Genomic DNA, 20456 nt, shown 5'->3' on the forward strand with positions numbered 1-20456 from the left:
TTCATATTTCCTGAAAGCACACATCTTTCACTGAAACTCTCTCTGATAACTAGTTAATACACATCACGGATAACTAGCAATCTAGATTAAGTGCACATTATTACTGTTAATTTGGAACATAATTCCCTATGAAGAAATATACCCACATGTTTACAAAAAGCTCATCACAATTAATGCTATGAGTGACAAAAGCGAATATTCTTAGTCATTCATCAGTAATAAATAACAGGCATTGTTCACAATACTTTCATAGCTGAAGTAGACTGTATCAGGGAACCTTTCAGACAGTATCATAGGCCTCTTTTCCTACACTGATTTAAGGATTCACTAGGAATAGATTTGTTATCTCTTCAGGGAAGAAAAATGAGAAAAAAAAACCCAAAAAAACCAAACCAAACCAACCACACAAAAAAAAAAACAACCAGGAGGTTACAAAAGAAAACAGAAGGGGAAAATGTCATCTGGACCCTCAACACAAGTCCACTGAACTGGCAGAAACCTTAGTCCAACCCCCCACCCACCTTTCACTGCAATCAGTTTTATTTCATACTGTATTAGCAGAAGCTGATTATAATTAGATATTTGATATGTATTAAAGAAAAAACTGATCTCCAAATCTGTTTCCTAATTATGTGATTCCTAATTCCATGGGATATTCAAAGCTAGGGTTTGGAGGTATTTTCAGAATAATAAAGATAGTGGTTATATCGCAAATCATTATTCTGCCTTTTCTACAGCTGTGTTTAATTGCCAATAAGGCACTGGACAAAACAGAGAATTAAATTAAAAGTTCAATAAACACTGATCAATATTCTTGTAAATACCAAGTCTATAAAATGATCTCTTTAAATGTAGTTATACTACAGGTACCATGTAGATAATCTGCATTTGAATTTTATGTGCTGCTTGAAAAATCTAGTTAAAGTTCTCCCCAGTAAAAACATTTTTAATCTAGCAATGCTGTTTAAAAAAAAAATAAATATATAAACCTGCCTCTATTCTTAAACTGTTGCTGTCTTCTGATTTCACATTAGCTCACAATCAGCTGAATAAAGAAGTCATCTTCTGTCTAACATGTAAATAAATCATCAGCTTCAGTTACTTTACCACTAGCTGTTTGTCATTCAGAAAAATAATGGTTAATCAATGACTAATCAATGAAGATGTGTAACGTATTAGTTTGCAGTCCTTCATCATCCTATTTTCCTCAATTGCCTGGGGGTTTGTGTTCAGTACTTACAGAATCGATTACAATTGTGAGTGATCATTCAGCTCATGTTGAGAGCTGTCAGCTGTGCTTTCTGCTAGGAGTTTTTACCATCCTGTTTAATACAAGATGCTAATATTTAGCTGCATCTGACAAGCCGGATACCGTAGCAGAAAATTTTATAAGAAGTGCTTAAGTAACTAATTGCAACACTACATGTCACTTGATGAAACTAAACTTTTCCTGACTTCACAATAATCATAAGCATTACTGACTTGCTGTGGAAAATTAAAGGAAAATAGCTGTCTGCTTGAGTCTGATCATGCCTGCAGGGAAGGCCTAAGAAAGGCAACTGACAATGATGCCTTTGTGCATAACTGCAGGGGGAAAACAGATAATTCTTCAATTTTCATATAAACTGACATTCTTCACCATATGACATTCATGTGTACACTCAATTTCCTACCAGAGACACTAGAAAAGTTGGACCCACAGACTTTTGATACATAACAACATAAATTAATAACAAAGGTTTCTATAACGAAAGTCATGTTTCACTGCTCGACAAGACTATTTGTTTTGAAGCAGATTTAAGCTTGTCACCAACATAAGGAGAAAAGATTGGCTGTTGTTCCCACACACACACCAAATATATTATTGCCAATGTATAGGTTTATTCACGTTAATTATTGTTTTCATACTTCTCTTAGAAAATGCATGTCAGTGGTAGTCATAGGGTGTGATGGTGGAAACTAATAATTGTTAATATATTTCATTAAATATTTAGAACTGAACAGTATCAATTAAAACGGCAATGCGTAAGTGAGCATTTCTAGTGGTTTTAGCTCCAACAGCTCCCTCTTGTGATTGAAATGTTAAAGCTCCCCTGCTAAAACTGCACAGCATTTGAGTGGCAGGCTAAGATTATCGGCACTCTTTCCAAAGACAATATTAAAAAAAGAAGAGAAAGAGAAGTTGCTTTAGCAGCAAGTCATGATAAGATATCTTTCTAACGTAACATATTGCAATGTAATTCAATAATCATGTTTATTATACGAATTTAATCTAGGAAAGTAAAGAGCAATTTCTCCATTAATTTAGGGAATATAACTCACCTAAGAATTCTTTTAATATTGTAGGATTTTCATCAGTTATCTTATTTTTAGCTAATTCAATAGGCAGGGAAGATAGCAATAGCTTTCAGGAAAGAAGCACTTTCCTACTACACAGACTAAAAGCTGCACTAATACCCATAGTACTGAAAATAATCGGTGTCTGATTTTAACATAGTGCATAGAAACAGTCCAAATACATCCTCTAATTCAAAACAGTCAGTGACCCATTAAAAATAGCTGCAAAGCAACATTATTACCTTGCTACAAAAAAGAACATTTGCAGTATTAAATGTTATTTTATTTCTGTGTTTTGGTCCCTCATCTGTACTGGAAATAAAATTACCTTTTGCAAAATAATACATATACCATAACTTTTTTTTGTTTATATACAGACAGATTGATATAAACCACCAATTTCTAGCATGATCAAAGATATCACTGGTGTATTGCTTATTACTGCATGCAGCAAAAATAAACTGAATTAGGTATTGATTACAAGATTAGTACTAAATGATTAAAAAAATATAAGGCCTACAAAGTATGTGAAACAACGATCTCCCTACAATTAACTAACAAGTAAATACTGTAAAGGACTAAATTAAGTAGTTGTAAAAACATGACAACAATCATTATACTTAGTTGACATTCAGAAGAAATTGTGTTTAATTTAAGATCACTTGGCTAAGCTGTCTCCCAAGGATCTGAATAAAATAAAATACTGGTAGCTTGGTTGTTTTCCCCCCTGAAGTTTCCTATAAGTATAAAGAAATATTTAGATATGGTCAATTCATCTTAGCAACATCTTTAACACCCACCCCAGCTCCCAGCCCTTCAGAATGACAACACAAATAATTGCTCTAAAACCAAAAAATAAAGGAAACAACACTTTAAACCATGGATAGCATTGTTAGTGCACATCCCTATTGTTTCACATTTCTGAAGTTCCTGCCAAAGACTTAGCAAATAGGCAAAAGAGAACCATTTTCTCTTAGCTGTTTGTTGTCTACAGAATTGCCACATTTGGTTCAACCATTCAAGATAAGAACAAAAATACTCATCTGCTTATATCAACTTCATACTCTGAATTACCTTGCTTTGTGAGCTGACACTTTTTCCTTTGGTCTGGAAGCCCCCAGCTTATGCCAATACTATTGTCAATAACAGCCAGCGTATAGTGGCTATGTGGGAATATGTTCTCATTTATGACTTTGCAAGCCAAACTGTGTTCTGATATTTCATTAAAATGCATTTCTAACAAACTTTTCTTAAGTGACATTGCTAATCTTTGTATTTAAAATGAAACCTTTACACCAAAACGTCTAAGCAATCATATTACATAAGAGGAAAAACACTAATTTTATCCAAAAAATTGATAAGCCTTATGAACTATGATATGATTCCTGATGCACAGAACATTTTTCTTTTTTTTTTCTTAAGATATAATCATCAAAACAATGACAAATGAAAGACTCAGAAAAGGTTATGACTTGACAAAGTAACATTTTTAAAACTTGGACACCAATCAAATTGATACAAGCATCAGTGATGCAACACTTTCTGACACTAAAGTCTTTACCACTGTCTAAAATATATAGAATAGCCTATTGTGATTGCTTAATGTCAACTTTTGTTCATAAACTCTTTCATAAAAGTGAAACAGGGAAAAATGATTTAAAGCAGTTCAATTTGTCTATTTACCTTAATCTTTAACTATTCCCATATGTCTTAGATACATGATGTATGACTCGCCATAAACCAATTTTTCAAAGATATACAAGATAGAAAAAAGTCAGGCTTCTAACATTTTATGCACTGAACTTTCAAAGACAGCTGGCAAAACAAAACACTTTTAGGCTTCAGAAAAAGCTTCAGAAAGGTTTTATGAAACATTTGCAACTCTTAAATAAGATACAGCTAAATATTTCTCCAAACAAACAACCTCAAGGGACGAAGGTCTTCTTAAAAACTTGAATTAAACCATAAACTTGAGGACTGATATTTTAATAGAACAATTAGACTTCCATTTGGAAAGTGAGTGCTTGAGCTGTGCATTCAATTCTGAAAGCCAGCCTGTGACACTGTACATTACAAATCACAAGTGGTGTAATCTCACTTTTATGGTCATATGCATAACTCAAGGTACTAAGTGCAATGACTTTTTCTGAGTATTTAGTAGCAATTCTCACTTTAATATGCATCAGTCTGAAGCACGGGATAAGGCAACACACGTTTGCTTTAGTTTAGCAAGACTTTCACTGGCAATTCAGAAAACAAGAAACACACTGCACAACAAAAGTGTCTGACTTACCTCGAATGGTCAGTAGACTGGAGCAAGGTGATGTGTCAATTAGCAGGAAGTTTTTGTTCCATCCAAGAAGTTGCAGCATAGGATCCATTTGGGCATAGGGTCCCAGGTCCATGCAGGGTCCCAGGTAGGATTACTAAGAAAATTATTACTCTCACTTGAAAAAAAAAAAATTAAAAACAAAAGTATAGAATAAAAATTTGTATAGGTGGGAAAAAGTTTAGCTTTCTTTTATACAATAAAAATGATTTATAATCTTCCATTTATATTTTTAAAATTTCATTCACATTTTTTGTTTCAATTTGAAATATTTAAATAAACTTCTACATTAAAAGACAGAATTGTGATTTTGATTACCGAAAACAGTTTATCATCAGGAGCTAATGCTTTTCAGTTAGTCTAGCAACCTACATTTTTCTGTAATTTGGTATCATTATGCATTTTGAAAACATTTGGTATCAGTTAGAGATATCTGAAAATGGAGAGGGGGGAGCGTGCATAATTTTTCCAAGACTCCAATTTCAGAAACTTCACTGTAATAAAATGTGTTTGTGCTGAAACAAAACAAGGTCATATATGGGGGAGAGGGGGGGGAACAAACACAAACACCTGAAACTTACAGCTTCAGAGAAAGAAAAATAGTTTTAATCCAGTATATATATTTATACATACATTTTGAATCCTAGAATTAAAATGGTTGTTTTTTAGACTTCAAGTAAGATTGAGAAACTGACTGCAGATCATGTATACAATGTAGGGTCAATGCTGTATTGAATTTCTAGACCATTTTCAGACTACCTTCTGGCAATGGAAGCATTTTGACCACTGACACTCCCTATGGGTATATCTGACTATCCTGGTACAATGCACCATTCCCCATTATTGAATCTACAACAAACTGCTGTAGGTTATTCATTGATTGAGTGTTTAAGTGTATTCTTTGGGAGCAAATGGAGAATGAAATCTGTAAACAATCACACACACAAAATCAGCAGAATTCTTCACTTGGACGTGGTTTTCAGTTTCAGCACTTAATTATCTGTACTATTTGATAAAAACTCTGTCACTTTAAATAAAGATGCACGGGAATTTCGCATTTAAAAGTTATACCAAGTTACAAAGTGGAGCTGCACATTTTATCTCAAAGAAAAATTAAGCCATCATTGGCCAATGATGACTACATAGGGACATAAGGTTTAAGCACATCTGCCATACTTTATGCTAACATCTTTATCCAGATCAATTACAATATGCACTATCACTGTTAAATAACCAATATAGATGCAGACCACAGCTCTATAATATTCCTAATGGAGGTTAGAACAGATATTAAGAGCTACATTTTCATAAGCTCAAGCAATAATTGTGTGTGCTTGTACGCCTGTGCATATCTTCAATCAAGCTGTATTTTGATATCACAGGAAAATGTTCCTTTTTCTATTTTAACCTGTGCAAAACACTCTTTTTCTCATATATATATAGCTCTGAGTTCATTTGTACAGTTTGTCTGCCACTATGTATTTATAGCTATTGCCCAAATGAGCTGTTCATACAGTACTACAGAGCTAAAAACACGAGAAAGACATTTGAAGCTTACTTCATCACAATGTCCACCTTTGATTTAACAAAAAAAAATATAAGAAAAGCAGTCATCTTGAGAATGAAATCATATGTCATATGATTTCAGCTTGAGAAACATTTGTATACGTCACTGTGGTACAAAAGCATAATAGAAAATTTACATTTCTTACCATTAAATCTTTAAGATTAATTTTACCGTAAATCTACAAAGAAGCCTTATTACTCCCTCCCATTCTCACTGAAAAACTGCAACTACAATAATACCTTTTATTTCAAAATGACACCCAAACACCAGGAACACAGGAGTCTTTCTCACGTAAGGTCCTTTCCATAAGCATAGCAAAGATTTGACTGTCCAAAGAGTGCAGAGCTGAGTAGTCTGGAGGAAAACACACAGCATGTTGAAAATAACTTTTTTTGTTCTATGAACAGAACTTCAAACTACACTATTATTCTGTTACACTGAAGTATTGAAGAAGGATGAGAACCTGCACCTCCATGCACAAAGATATTGTAATGTAAGTTGAGCATAACCATGTTTAAAAAAAAGTCTGATCTGTCTATAAATCACCTAGGTATGCATATTCATAGACAAGAATATGTTTGAGTTAAGCACAGCAGGACTGCACAGGTATCATAATTCAAGTGTTTTAACTGCTCACCTACTGCGAGTCATAGAATCACAGGATATTCTGAGATGGAAGGGATCCACAAGGATCATTGAGTCCAACTCTTAAGTGAATGGCCCATATAGGGATCAAACCTGTGACCTTGGTGTTACTGGCACCATGGTGTAACCAACTGAGCTCATCTCAGTCCATCCATGCTCTCCTTTTCCTACTGAAACCCAGATGCACGTGTGTCTGTATTCAGATTGCAGGTTGGAACAAGGTCTTCAGCAGAGTTCCATTGGAGAGAACCCTAAGTTCACTGTAAATCCAGAAGGATTCCATTTAGGTAATCAGGGAGTAAAACCACAAGTTGTACCATGGAGAGCATCTGCTCTGAAACTCAGAGACTCCCAACAGGAGCTTTTGAGTGGACATTCAAGTGTGTTATTAAATTGTGGCAAGGTATCAATTTCCTCTGCTGTCTGACAAGGTTCAAATTCATACCTCCTACCTCCCCAGGGGACAGCTCAACCATCTGCCAGTAATTCCAGCCTATCCTTTCCCTTCCATTTCATTGGAATCGTGTGCACATACTTGATGGGTTGGTGTGGGACAGGACAGATTCATTTTTGGAAATCCAACAGTACCAGCCTTTAGATGCTTCCTTAATTCCATAGATGTCCAAAGCTCACCCAGGAATGGGATTCTGTTGCAACCCATTACACGTATTTCTGTAGGAATCCGAGAATATTGTATCTGATCTCCAGCTGCCACTTCAGAAACATGCAGATTTCCCATAGCACATCTTTTGGCCAAATGCAGGTATGTTGAATGCTCCAAGACTCTCTGAAACAGCACAAAGTATCCACACTTTGACACAGTCTACACTTAAGCCGGCAATAGCCCATAAGGTTCCCAGGGCATCTCAGACACTAGAAGCAATCTAACCACATTAGCTTTCTTGAGATGAGATGATTAGTACAGCCAGAGTAGCCACAGCTATTGTGGTTTCATTTTTTTAGCCTGCAGTTCAGGTATCTCTTCACAACACTCATTGGACTACGGAGACTTACACACTTGTTCTGCTTCTAAATATGCCCAGAAGCATCTAATTACTCAGCACTGGACAACCACGGATTCATACAGCCCACTGGAAAGCTGCTGTTATGAATGAGATTTCATGTACTCTGTATGAAGCAGTTAATGGGTAAAACAAGGAGTCCTTGGAACAAGAAGCAGAGCACAGATTCCCCATTCCTAGCAGAATGCCCCAGTCAGGAGTCCTGCTTTTTCCCTTCAGACTAACACTTTTTTTTTTCTGCAAAGAAGGGGAGGAACAACCTAGATCTAGTATGACAGTGAGGCCTCTCACTAAACAAAAAAAAGGAGACATGGGTTTGAATCTGATATAGGTTCAAGTGTCTGCCAGTCAGACTTATGCTCCTTCTGCTGAACACCTCAAACCAGTGGACAGAAATTCCTTTCAAAGGAATACTATGTTTTGCTTTTTTTGTAAAGAAACAGCTCCCAGTATCAAACATTCAAGAGAAAATTAAGGTTATAAATATCACACAGAGGTATATGTTCAAGGTCTGAAAAATTAATGCAGTGCTTCAATACTGCTTGTAATCATGATTTCTTATTGACTCATTTATATAGTCCCCTTATAGGTGTCTTTGCATAAAAGAAATCAGTAAATATTATGGTTTATGCTATCAGTAAATATCAGCCAGGTATGACAAAGTAGAGGTTTCATGCCACAAATGAGACACCTAAATATCAGGTATTTCTATATCCAACATCAGAACAGCTGTAGTGTGCCCTTTAAGGGCATGTATTCCTTCAGGTCCAAACACACAGTTGTGTGGGCTATATAGAGGATTTGGAAGCACTTTAAACCTCAGCTTGAATCTGTTGTGGCTGACTAACTTGATATTAATTCTGTTATGTTACAGGGCTTCCTTTGGAAGCCTTTGGAAATGAGAGCTCATGTCATCATGCAAATTTTAATAATATTTCAAAGTAAGGCAATCACAAAAACAGTTATAACAATAAGAAAAGTAAAAGTTGTTGGGCTTCTTTGTTCTTTTTTTTTATGTATATGTAATCAATAAAGTTCTATAGCACTGGTAACTATGATTTCTTTGTAAGCTCATCTGGTAACCTAATAACAGAAGTATATTTTAAAAAATATCACTCTAGAGCTTTGTATTCTTGTATTTTAGCTGGTAGGTGAACAAAATTAATTTCTTCCTTTGCATACTAAACACATACAACAAAGCAAACAATATTCATAAAGAATTTTTCCTTTGGGACAGTTGTCTGCACATCCTTATCTTCCCAATTATATTAACATGACAACCCAGGGTATTCAGCACCTTTCTTCACAGAAATCTGTTATGTTCTATTTCCCATCCTGAGGAAGACATCAAGACAGCATTTAATCACCTCGTCACTGTTCCAGTTTAAGTGTGGTCAAAACTTGTGCTGTAAACTTTCAGAATGGGGCTTAGTCATTTAACATTTCATTCCCCAAGTCAAGTTTGTTGATTTCCTTAATGAAATTGGCTCTGCTGCAACATTAATTTCAGAGTTGCTTTGTTTTAAAAGTAGGGATTGCCTTATATGAGATAACATCAAAAGAGCCATAGGAAAGATGTCTGAGCCTATTTGGATAAGTTGGAAACTGGCAGGGATGAGGCACTTGCCATTATGACTGTGCTGGAAAGAGTTCACAATCAGGAAGCAGAAAGGTTTGAGACTGCACACACTGCATTAGCTCTGCTCCCTGGTGCATATGTATTACAACACAGCTTTGAAATATGGTCACTTCCTTTCCCAGTCATAATACGTACTTTCTATAGGCAAACACACGTAGCATCCTATGTTACATATTTCAGCAGAGAAAGTCTTCTAGAATGTCCATTATCTACAATAAGAAATGTCATTTTAGAAAACTGATAACCAAGTGCGAACAACTGTTTTATGCTTTCATTCTACCAAATGCCTCGCTACCTGCTCTCACCTCTTTTGTTGTGCCTAGGGGAGCCCTCACTGACAGCTGAAAAGAAGTTCGTAGCATAGTTGCTACTTACGTCCATAAGCTGGCCGTGGCAGAGAAAGACTTACATCTTCAGGGAATACCACTGCCGAAAATATGTTACTAGGATCATCCCAGGCTTTATCAAGTATGTGTTAGTAGGCACTGTGTTAGGAACTATGGGGTAAAGTTTAATTTTCAGAAATAGTCATAGTCAAGAAAAAGACCAGTTATTTCACTTCCTTTTTTTGGGCTGAGAAGAATGCATGAAACACAAGAAACTCTTCAAAGACTATTTTGGTTCAGTGTAACTCCATAGCACCTGGAAGTTATTAACCACAACTTTCTTAGCAAGGAAAGCTTCTTCAGTTCCAATTATCATGGCTAGGAATTTTGTCCATCCAGTAAAATTCTGTAGTAAGGAAGACTGAAGGAACAAATTTTTTTATTAACACTCTGCTACTGCTTCTACTGAGCAATTGAAGGGAGAATGGCAGAAGCTGGCAGGACTTGCTGGAATCCTGGTGAATTACAGACTCATTCAGGTGGCTAAAGATCTAGATGATTTTTAGGGTCTCTTCCAAACCAAGTCATTCTATAATTTAGGTTGGAAAAATTCCCAAAGACCATAGAGTTCAACTGTTAACCTAGCACTGTCAAGTCCACCACTAAAAATGATTATATATATATATAGTCTAGTTCTCTCTGAACAACTGCTAAAATCTTGTATGTGTGAGACAAGACCTGAGAATTAAGTAAAAATAAGAATAACCTTAGAGTCCTATACCAGGAAAACTAAAGAGAAAAACCCCTCAGAAACAGCCTTTTGAAAGGACTGAGCTCTGATTCACCCTAAGTTCAATCAGAACAATTTCCTCATCCGGAAACTATCTGAAGAGAAAAACTGACAGTTAAAAGGAAAGATTTCTATATTTTTGAAACTTTATTACTTGCAATTACTAGATTGTTCTGGGTACAAGACAGTCCCTCATTAATTTAAGAATCTTTTCCATGTTAAAGGTTTGTTGATCTTGCACCGTGACAGATTCAAAAGGCCCAAAACAGAATAAATGTAAGCATATACCTCTAAGTGGCACTAATGGAGAAAAGTAATTTTAGAAGCTAGACTATGACACCTGAATGCAATTAAGTGACTTCCAAAGATGCTACGTTTCTTTTGTATATAGTATAAATGAGGTGAGTGCATTTTTTTTTTTACATCACAGCTCAGAAAATAACTGTTGATCTAGAACAGCTGGAAAAAACTAGTTATTGACACATCAGTTTAGAAAAGCCTTAATGCAGAAGGACAAGGAAAGGGTTGCATGTTTAACATTAGCATAACAGAGTGACACTTATTGCAAACTTAATTACCTAATATGCATATTTCAAAGTTGTCTGAAAATTATCAGTGATGACTTATGGTAGTTACTGAAAAATTAACAGCTCCAACTACTAAGGATGCCAGCGGCTGGCAGAGACAGTGCTTCCTGCTATCAGAACGAAGAAAGAAGTTGGTAGGAACATGGGCATATTTTGGCAAACTAAGGCAGTATTTTTGTTAGGGTACCTGGGGCAAATGGTGGGTAAATAGTTCTTATGGCGGATAACAGCTAAAAATAGTAGCTGGTAGACCCTGAAGAACTTTCTCTTCCTTTTTGTAATAATTCTGTAACTCCCAAGTTAGAAAGAAAAAGCCAAGTATGTTAATGTGGTGGGCAATTCAGGAAATAAATACAAAAACACCTATTTGCTGCTCACAAAACTGATCCTTAACCAACCTATGAGAAACTAGTAAAAATAAATAGACTTTGCCTGTAGCCAGCTAAATGCATGAGGTGAGCAGGGATGCCTGTGATTGATAAAAGATACAACACTTGGAAGCCTTGGAGCAAAGAGACTAATCCATGAAATACAAACCAGAAGAAGAAAAAAAGGCCTCCCAGACCAGACTGCAAGCTCCTCCCAAGGATAGGAACTGTATAAATTTTATCCCATGCTTTTTTATAAGAAACAGCTCTGATCATGGTATATCTATATTATTGTCACAGAGGGACCTGCCACCTAAGCACCATCAGCTGGCAAATTAGCTTAGTCAAGACTAAAAGGCAACGTAAGACTCGGCAAGAGCTATTTTATTCTCCCCCAAAAAATACTCAACTGCTTCTGCACTGATGTCAGCTAAAAATTACTGAAAATTAAACATAAACATAAAATTATATACATGCTACTAAGCAACAGAAGTCAAACTTAATTATGCTTGGCTTCTTGGTTCAAATATTGCTTCCAGACATCAGATAAAACAATTCAGATATTAGGAAGTTCAGACTGAATAGTTGCAAATATTTCACTAGAACTATTTACATGGAAATGTAACTGTGGTCCCAATAATCCATTCTTACCTATTGATTTCATTACCTAGATAAACTCCAAATACCAAGGCATGACACCCAGAGTCATACAATAGAGCTGTCTTGCCCTCCAATCCATTGTCTAGGATATGAAATTATCCAAATTAGGACTACAGAAATAAATGAGGGTTCTATGACACAATCTTTCCTTGCCTTATTTATTTTCAACTGTAGCATTAATGAGGTCATCTTCTCTGTAACACAGAGACTGGACATGGAGAAGAGCCCATTTCAGAGTCTTCCCTTAATTCAGGAAATTAAATTAGGGCCCTTTCTATTCCACCACTCTCCAGCAAAAGGGAGCCCCTAAGGCATAAATGATGAATTTGCAAATCAGAATAAAATAGTGTTTGATTTCTTTGGGATCTCAGCTAGCCACTGTCACTTAGAAGAAAAGAAAATTTCTTTTCAGTGATCTACTGCACAGCAGGACTTTGGTTGTGGTTACTTGCAACCTGCTCCCTGACAGCTAGTCATCCGTTCTGTGCTTAGTGAGTCTCAAAGCAGAAGGAAACAGTGTCCTGAGTACTTGCTGTTAAAATTAAACTGTTCTTTAACAAAATGAGGGGACATCAAGCATCCAGCCCAATTAAAACATGCAGGAGAGTCACTTTAAATGCTGTTTAAAGTACACTGAATTTCTGATCAACAGAAGATCGTTTTCCTTCACACAGGAGCAACTGCAAAGGGAGCATTTGTTTGAAATTGATCCCCCCCAGTGCAAGTCTTAATGTGTTGTTAAACTTGGCCATTTAAACCAGAACCAGTGAAATAAAACTCTGATGACTCCTAAAGATTTTAAGATTAATGCAGGAGGAAATTACCTTGCCTAGTCATGCCTACTTTTATTAGTACCCTGCAGTTGTGTTTCATTTTGGATTTGGCAAAAGTATGATTTGAAAGTCAAGAAGGCAACTCCTTGTGTTTTGTATTTAATTATTGAAACATAGAACAATGCTAAAGCTGCATTTCCAAAGTTTGTGGTATTGTGATTTGCAAGTTTTCCTTAACAAAACTGCAATCTGGCATTATGTTTTATCATGATGATACTGAAAAATTACTCGTGTATTTTTTATTGCATATGTCCAGTAATCACTATATCAGCGTTGTAGAATTTGACAATTTATTTCTATTATTTTTTAAATTGCATTTATTTTTAATACAGTCAAACAGATGCAGTGTTCAAACACTTCAGTAGGCTCCACTGATTACACACATGGGGTAAAAACTTTGGCATTATTCCTGGTGTAATACATTCAATTTTTATTGTAGTATGTAGTTTTAAAGAGAGAGCTACTTCCAGCTTATAGTGAAGTTGGTTTTATTTATAAAGCTACAGTGTACAGGGAATTCATTAGCAAAAGGCAAAACAAACTAGACCAACTGGGTTAGAGAAATTCTAAAACATTTATCAGGTTCTTCAGATGAACTGTACACCCCTTGGCACATCCCAGCACACCATGCAGACTTCTTCCCCACTCTCTGCTCACGAGTGCTACACAGCTACACTCTTGCACAAACGTCCCAGTTCCCTATCATTAGCTACATAACTCAAAAGATATTCAGCATACAAATTTAATTTTAAATTAAATATAATCTGCTGTTTGCATAGGCCTGCCTTTAAAAGCAAAGCTATACTGAAGAAATTTTATCACCTCCCTTATACTTTTATCCTTTTCCTACCCACAAAAGTAAGCCTCTAGAAAGTGTCTTATCAAAATACAGGTATACTAAATAGCAACAGGCTGGTGGAAGGCAGTACACTGGTGAGAAACACTGAGCAACAATTTTTGTTTTAGCATTAGTGAATAGAAGGATCATACAAGAATGGCATTTGGTGCTCCATGATTACATTTAAATGGTTGTTCACATGAACAAGAATTGGAGAAAACAGACAAAGAAGCAGTAGAAAATACCTAAATATTTCCTGAACACTTTTTTCTTCCTTTTCTGGTTACAAAGAAAAAAAACTACAGAGAAGATAGTGAACATTTTTTTAAAAGTACTTTGAACTCTTCATAAAGAAACACAAGACAATTAGCAAAAATCCTCCAAGGTATGAAATGCTTTCATCATGAAAGAAGTTAATACATACTGAGAATCAAACTTCAACTATGAATTATGGATAACTCCTTTTAGTTATTTGTGTGTGTGCACGCATTCAGCACAAGGTGGGCAGCTCTAGAGAGAGGTAAGTAAATAGTGACTGCCTGAGTCTGTGCTTAAACCTCTCCAGTCCATGCTGAAAGTTTTAGTAGTCACCAAGCTGTAATTTTGGAAAGAATATAACGCATAGATTTTCCATTTGTAAACAGCAAAGATATTTTTGGGAAGAGAGAATATAATTACTGAAGCTGGAATTTGCCCAGGGCATTGGCCTTAACTTTCTTCCTCTTGCAAAGAGTGTGTTATGCAAGTATGCATGAAAAAAGAAAGTCTTGAGCTGTCAAAGGGGTAATTCTTCTAGTTAAATTTAAATGTCAAGACAGACTTACAAAAAAATTTAACACAATCTAATCCCTGGACTCAAACTCAGTGAGCACTTTTCATTAAGTCACTAAAAAAAATAAACAAAAACCATTTCAGATGTTTTAATTTTATGTTACAAGAATTTTACACACCTTCACTACAGATTATACCTTCATCTGAATAAAGGAAGCAAGAATACCAGCAATGTATTAAATCCAGAATTTTGGGGTGGGGGAAGAAACACATGGAACTAGAGAGAGATACAGAACATGCTGCAACACTTGAGCATATACTAGGAGGGCCAGAGAAGAAGGCAGTTGATCATAATGATAAAAATTTATTTTTATATTCAGAGCCCTTCACTTGGAGACAGGGGAGAGAAAAGCTGTGGGATTTTTCAGTTGCTTTATTCAATAAATCATGTTCATTGAGCACAACACACCAGCGCAATGCCCAGTCAAGCTCTAAATGATAAACTAATTCAGCCTGCTGACCAATGGACACTTGCTCCGGGGTAAGGAAAGGGGACTCTTGTTCTAACCAAGGAAGAGGACTGAATATACACTGGAGTCTTCACTTCAAGAAGCAGCTGTCAAGCAATTCCTGACCCCAAGCTCTAGCAGTGGCAGGGACAAGAGAGTTTTCTACTCGCCAGTTCCCTTTGGGATCAACCCTTCCTCTCCCTGTAATAAGAAACAACACTGTGCATCTTCTAAGCAGCACAGAAAGGTGCCAGAGCTCATGCTTACGAAGATAATGTAGGAGTGGAGGTAAGCAGGTGCCTGATGCAAAATTAATACACACTCTGAGAAAATGGTGAGGGATAGATACATTTGGATATCCTGGGAAGACGTTGTTGCTGTTCCCACAACAAACAGCATCCATCTCAGAATGTCTAAATCAGCCCTTCCCCACTCTCCTATTCCTCAAATCCTGTCCCTACGATCACTAAAATTATTTGAATCCTGCTTAAACCACTAAGAAGTCTTCTGTCAGCTGAACATCATCTAGTAGCATCAGTCTTAAAAACTGTGTATAAATATTCATGCAACTTCACTTATTGTGGAATGCTTTCATGAACACTTGCTGCAATTCTCCAATTTCATAATTTCAACCTTTTGCTAATATTGAAGACTCCACTTTCCTCTTGCTTTTATTCCCTTGCCGTGTCTAAAATTTCATTGTGTGTGACTACAGTATGATTGTGACTACAATACAGATTATTTTTTTAATTCGTCTTCATAAGTCAGTTCCTCCCACAAATATAGTCCCAATGAGATTTCTTTCTTCAGATAAAGTCCTCTCTGTTACTGTAACTAACTAGGACTGGATGACAAGAATGGCTAGGCTTCAGCAATGCTTTGGTCTGAGTTATTAGGTTCTTGAAGACAAATTCTTTACTTCTCTTTCTAAGGGCTTTTGGTCATATGAAGCCATCAAGCTTATTACACAAAACATAATCCCATCTCTTTGACCAAAATAGAAGGAAATCGGGAAAAGAAAGTTTATATCTTCATAGTGGAAGACTTCCTAGTCACACCTAAACAAATAAACCTAAAAAAAATTGTCCCTATTTAGCTGATAGAAACAGGCTATGTTGTTGGATCTGCAGGTTTGGAGTTTTTACACTACTGAATATAGCTGCAACTAAACGGAGTTTGCACTGCTTACCTATGGCATGAGAAAACCTCTTACACCACAGTTCATGTGCAGTCTTGGACAGCAACTGATTTACTTGGCCAACAGTTACATTTCCATTCACACATCATTAAACAAGTATTTAATCACTCTCTCCTGCAGCCTGGCACAAGGCATCTTGTACAACCAACAGCTCAGGGGAGATGTTGTGTTTGCACTGCCAATGGTTGGGCAACACTTATTGATGTAAAACTGTGATAAACTATTTCCAGGGTTCCTGACATTGCAACATGCAAGCCTACACTTCAAAGTTTCTCTCTGTACTCCAAAAATTGTGTTCACTCTACAACAAGAAGGAAACAGACAAAAGCACTGAGAGCACAGTACAACAGGGTTGGGGTCATCAAAAGAAGAAGCAGTTGTACCACCAGCCAGGTTAGCAGAGCCAAGAGGGAAGCTGTATAGAAGATGGAGGACATTAGATGTAATGAATTTCAGATTTTGAAAAGTGCAGACAGAAAAAGGACAGATGGAGCAAAAACTAAAAAAAAACAAAAGAAAAGAAAAAAAAATGAAAACCACTCCCAAATATGCCAGAGAGGCAAGACAAGTATTTCAGAAGGAGAAAAGAAGAATTAAACAGTGAGGCAGTGAGGGTTGGAGGGGCAGAGGGGAGGTGGAACAAAAAAAAAAAACAAACCCAAAAACAAACAAACAAACAAAAAAAACTAACTAAAAAAAAAAAAAAAAAAAAAAAAAAAAAACCAACCCAAACAAATAACAAAACCAGCACCCAGCAATTCTTCAGGCACACTAACAGTATGACAGTTAAAGTCAGGATGTCCAGAAGCAAAATTTCCCTGAACTTATGCACAAGACCAAACACTCAGAAAATCTATGTCCAAATACATTTGTACAACTCTGCTCACTAACAGTGATGCTTCTGTACTCACGACGTTCTACAACTGTAAGTAGAAGAGATGACCCTTCTCCTTGAAAACTTAACTTTAATCAAACTACATGGAACTAGATTTTTAACAAAGGTTAGAAGATAGAAGTTTCCAAGCACAAAGTCCTTCTTCAGATGTTTTACTTGTTTCTAAGTTGAGAGCTATCACTAAATTTCATTTGATTAATTGGGAAGAGATGATCTGATCCCTCTAACAGCTTCTGAAACAATAGCATCAAAAGGTCAGTCTACCCAAGCTGCAAAAAAACACTAAAAGAAACCCTGCAGACCTACTCCACAAAAGCCCCAGGCCTTCAAACACAACAGAAATTGCCTGAGTACAAAGAGGCTCTCACACACTGCCTCACTTACTCTCAGAACACCTTGTTGGACCCAAGGACATGTTACAGATACTCTTTTCTCACAGACTCCTGGGACTTTCTTAACTCTTCTAGGAGATATGTGACTTCTTTAAAAACATGCGAAGCACATACTCAAGACTGAATTGTCATCTACTAGCTTTTCTGAAACCTCATTAAGATATTCAGAAGTGCACTCACAGTGGAAGATCCTGCTTTTAAAGCAAAACACACATCACTGGAACCAAGTATCCCACAAGCCATCTTTTACCTAATGGAAGCAGGCAATCCCCAAGCAGTCAAGACAAAAGACGGCCATTAATTGCCATAACTACACCATGCTAAAATTATTTATGCCTCTAACAAAGCTATCTAACTCTTTCCTAACAACCACTGTGAACAGAGAATTCACAAAAGGGACAGAAACACTACTAATTACTGCAGAATATTTTTTCACAAAAGAACCATGCGATATGTAACTTCTAAGACATCAATTTAGAAAGAGCTGAAGAAAGAAGTAAGAGAGAAGATCAGAACTAACATTCATAGCTCTACAGTGACAACTGTAGTGACAAAAAAAAGTAATAATGTGTTTTGGGAATATTAGTTTATTCACTAACAGTATACCCCTAAATATTGCCTTAATGTTCCAAAACTGATAATTATCTGTCTCTTCCTCTGTGTCATGAAGGTTAGTGACCTTGTCACTCCTCTCCTTGTTAATACTTCCCCTTTGCTCCACAGGTCCAATCACCTTTTCTTTCAAATTGCCTAGTTGATGAACATAATAAAGTTAAGCTCAGAGCAATTGTTCTCCACATATATTTAATTTTGAAGGCTTTTTGCTTCTATTTCAGACACTAAGAATGGCTTTGTCTTCAAAACCTTGTTTGTGCCTCCCCTCCAAGCCTGCCTCTGTATCAGTTGTTTTATTATCAGCCTTATCAAAGAGAATAAAATTTGTTCAAACTAACTAAAAAGCTGAACATCATGCCATTATTACATTACTTCAGCCTTCAAGTATGTGGAAACTTTAAGTAAAGAGCCAATTTATATCTGTAACCTGAAGTGCTGGAAGAAGAAATAGGAGAGCCCCACATGCTTTTCTGTAGGTAGATCAATAAAAACACAAGCTAAAAATAATGCAATGATAACAGCCCTTAGTCTGATGCAGAGTTCTACATTAAGAAAGTTCCCTCCTCCTCAGTCCTTAAACCAAATTTACTGTGGCTGCAGCAGCAGGCTTTATGACAAGCAAAACAAAGTTTTTCAAGTGTTGATGGTACACAGCTGTGGGTTAAAAAAAAAAAATCCAAAACAAAACAAAACCAAAACCAACCAAACAAAAAAAACCCTTAAACCTTCTTCCACCTTATTTCCAAGAAAACTTGGGCTCCTAAGGTATCGTAGATCCTTTGAAAAGATTGATAAAGTTTCTGCTGATATTATCAGATTCTGATTTAAGCCAAGCCATCAGAGATTCAGACCTTGCCTTCCAAGTACAGGGTACTGACTTCAGCTAACATTAAGAGTCTCTCAAATGCATACTGCTCCTGTGTTGGGCCATCAGGCACATTGAGGCAGGATAATTCAGTGGTGGGGTTCAAGCATTCAGGCTGAATCTTTTAAGTCCTAATACATGCTAGTGTCTTCTGGAAAGACGTGTGTACTCTGTAATATCAGTGTCTGACTGAGTAGCTGGAGACTAAGTATAATTTTGAAGTTAATCATTGTATCAGCTTTTCATTTCATAGCTTTATTTTTCCTTCAAACTGGTACAGATGTTTCAGGTCCTTTCCCCATACAAATTAACTCAAGTTCTACATTAATCATGCTTTACTATTATATACTAAATCACAGTATGTTTTAAAATCTAGTCCAATATTATCAATAAACCACTCCAAATGACTTCTGCAGGTTTCAATTTTAAATACTTTGAAAAGAAAAATAGCTATTTTTCAGATAAGGCAAGACTAACCTATTGCTTTCCTCCCCCCTCAATACTTAGGGCTTTTTTTATTTCTGCTGGAAGCAACTATTGATTTGTGTTTGCCAACTTGCTTGTCACTGGATAGGCATCCTCACAGAAGCACGCCAAGCTGTCTGAGAGCTGTAGTATCCCTCCTTTCCAAGTCTCAACATGCTTATAATTGAAGCTGCCAATAGGACCGAATATTATGATTTTAGACAGCAGCTTTACCAGCAGCAAAAGAGAAATCACCAAACTGTGTTCAACACCTGCAATACCAATAAGATCTGAACTCAGGTCTCTTGAGGTGAAAGAAGAGTGTACCAAGCCCACCGTGCCACCCAGCCCTCAGTGTACTAAGATATTAATTAGTCACTTTACTTATTAGTCAGTCAAAATATGCTGGATTGAAACAAATTAGATTTTTAGCACATATTTCATACATTGGCTCAAGTCTTGCAAGGATTTTCTTTCATTATTTATAAGATCATGTGCTGTCTTCCTGCTGAAAATGAGATGGTCTGCATGAGGAAAAAGGTAAAAGAAAAGCAGAGAAATGAAAATCAGATATTCCCTAATGATATTTAAAAATAGAAATTTTGCTACTGTTACATACAGCATGTTCCATCTTTTGAGATTTAATGGCTCTCTTGTGGTTTAATGGAGAATTACTTTCAGTAATTGATTATTAAAATTTAAAATTGCTAACCATCTTCATTATTAGATGAGCGAACATGTTATCCTTGTAATTAAAAAAGGTTGAGATTCACTTTCATCCTGTTGACAGAATGGGCAGATAGGC

General features: G+C 36.2%; 1 long non-coding RNA gene across 1 annotated transcript; it reads right to left on the reverse strand.

Moving 5' to 3' along the window:
• Positions 1-4675: 4675 nt before the first annotated feature.
• On the reverse strand, positions 4676-7711 carry LOC108507316. Its single transcript, XR_001878075.1, has 3 exons — positions 7512-7711; positions 6473-6587; positions 4676-4784 (listed from the first exon to the last, which is right to left on the reverse strand). It is a non-coding gene; the product is annotated as an uncharacterized LOC108507316 (long non-coding RNA).
• Between the last annotated feature and the right edge of the window lie 12745 nt (positions 7712-20456).

This window comes from Lepidothrix coronata, unplaced genomic scaffold (genome assembly GCF_001604755.1).
Source record: "Lepidothrix coronata isolate B3197 unplaced genomic scaffold, Lepidothrix_coronata-1.0 Scaffold250, whole genome shotgun sequence".
NCBI classification, from domain to species: Eukaryota; Metazoa; Chordata; class Aves; order Passeriformes; family Pipridae; genus Lepidothrix; species Lepidothrix coronata.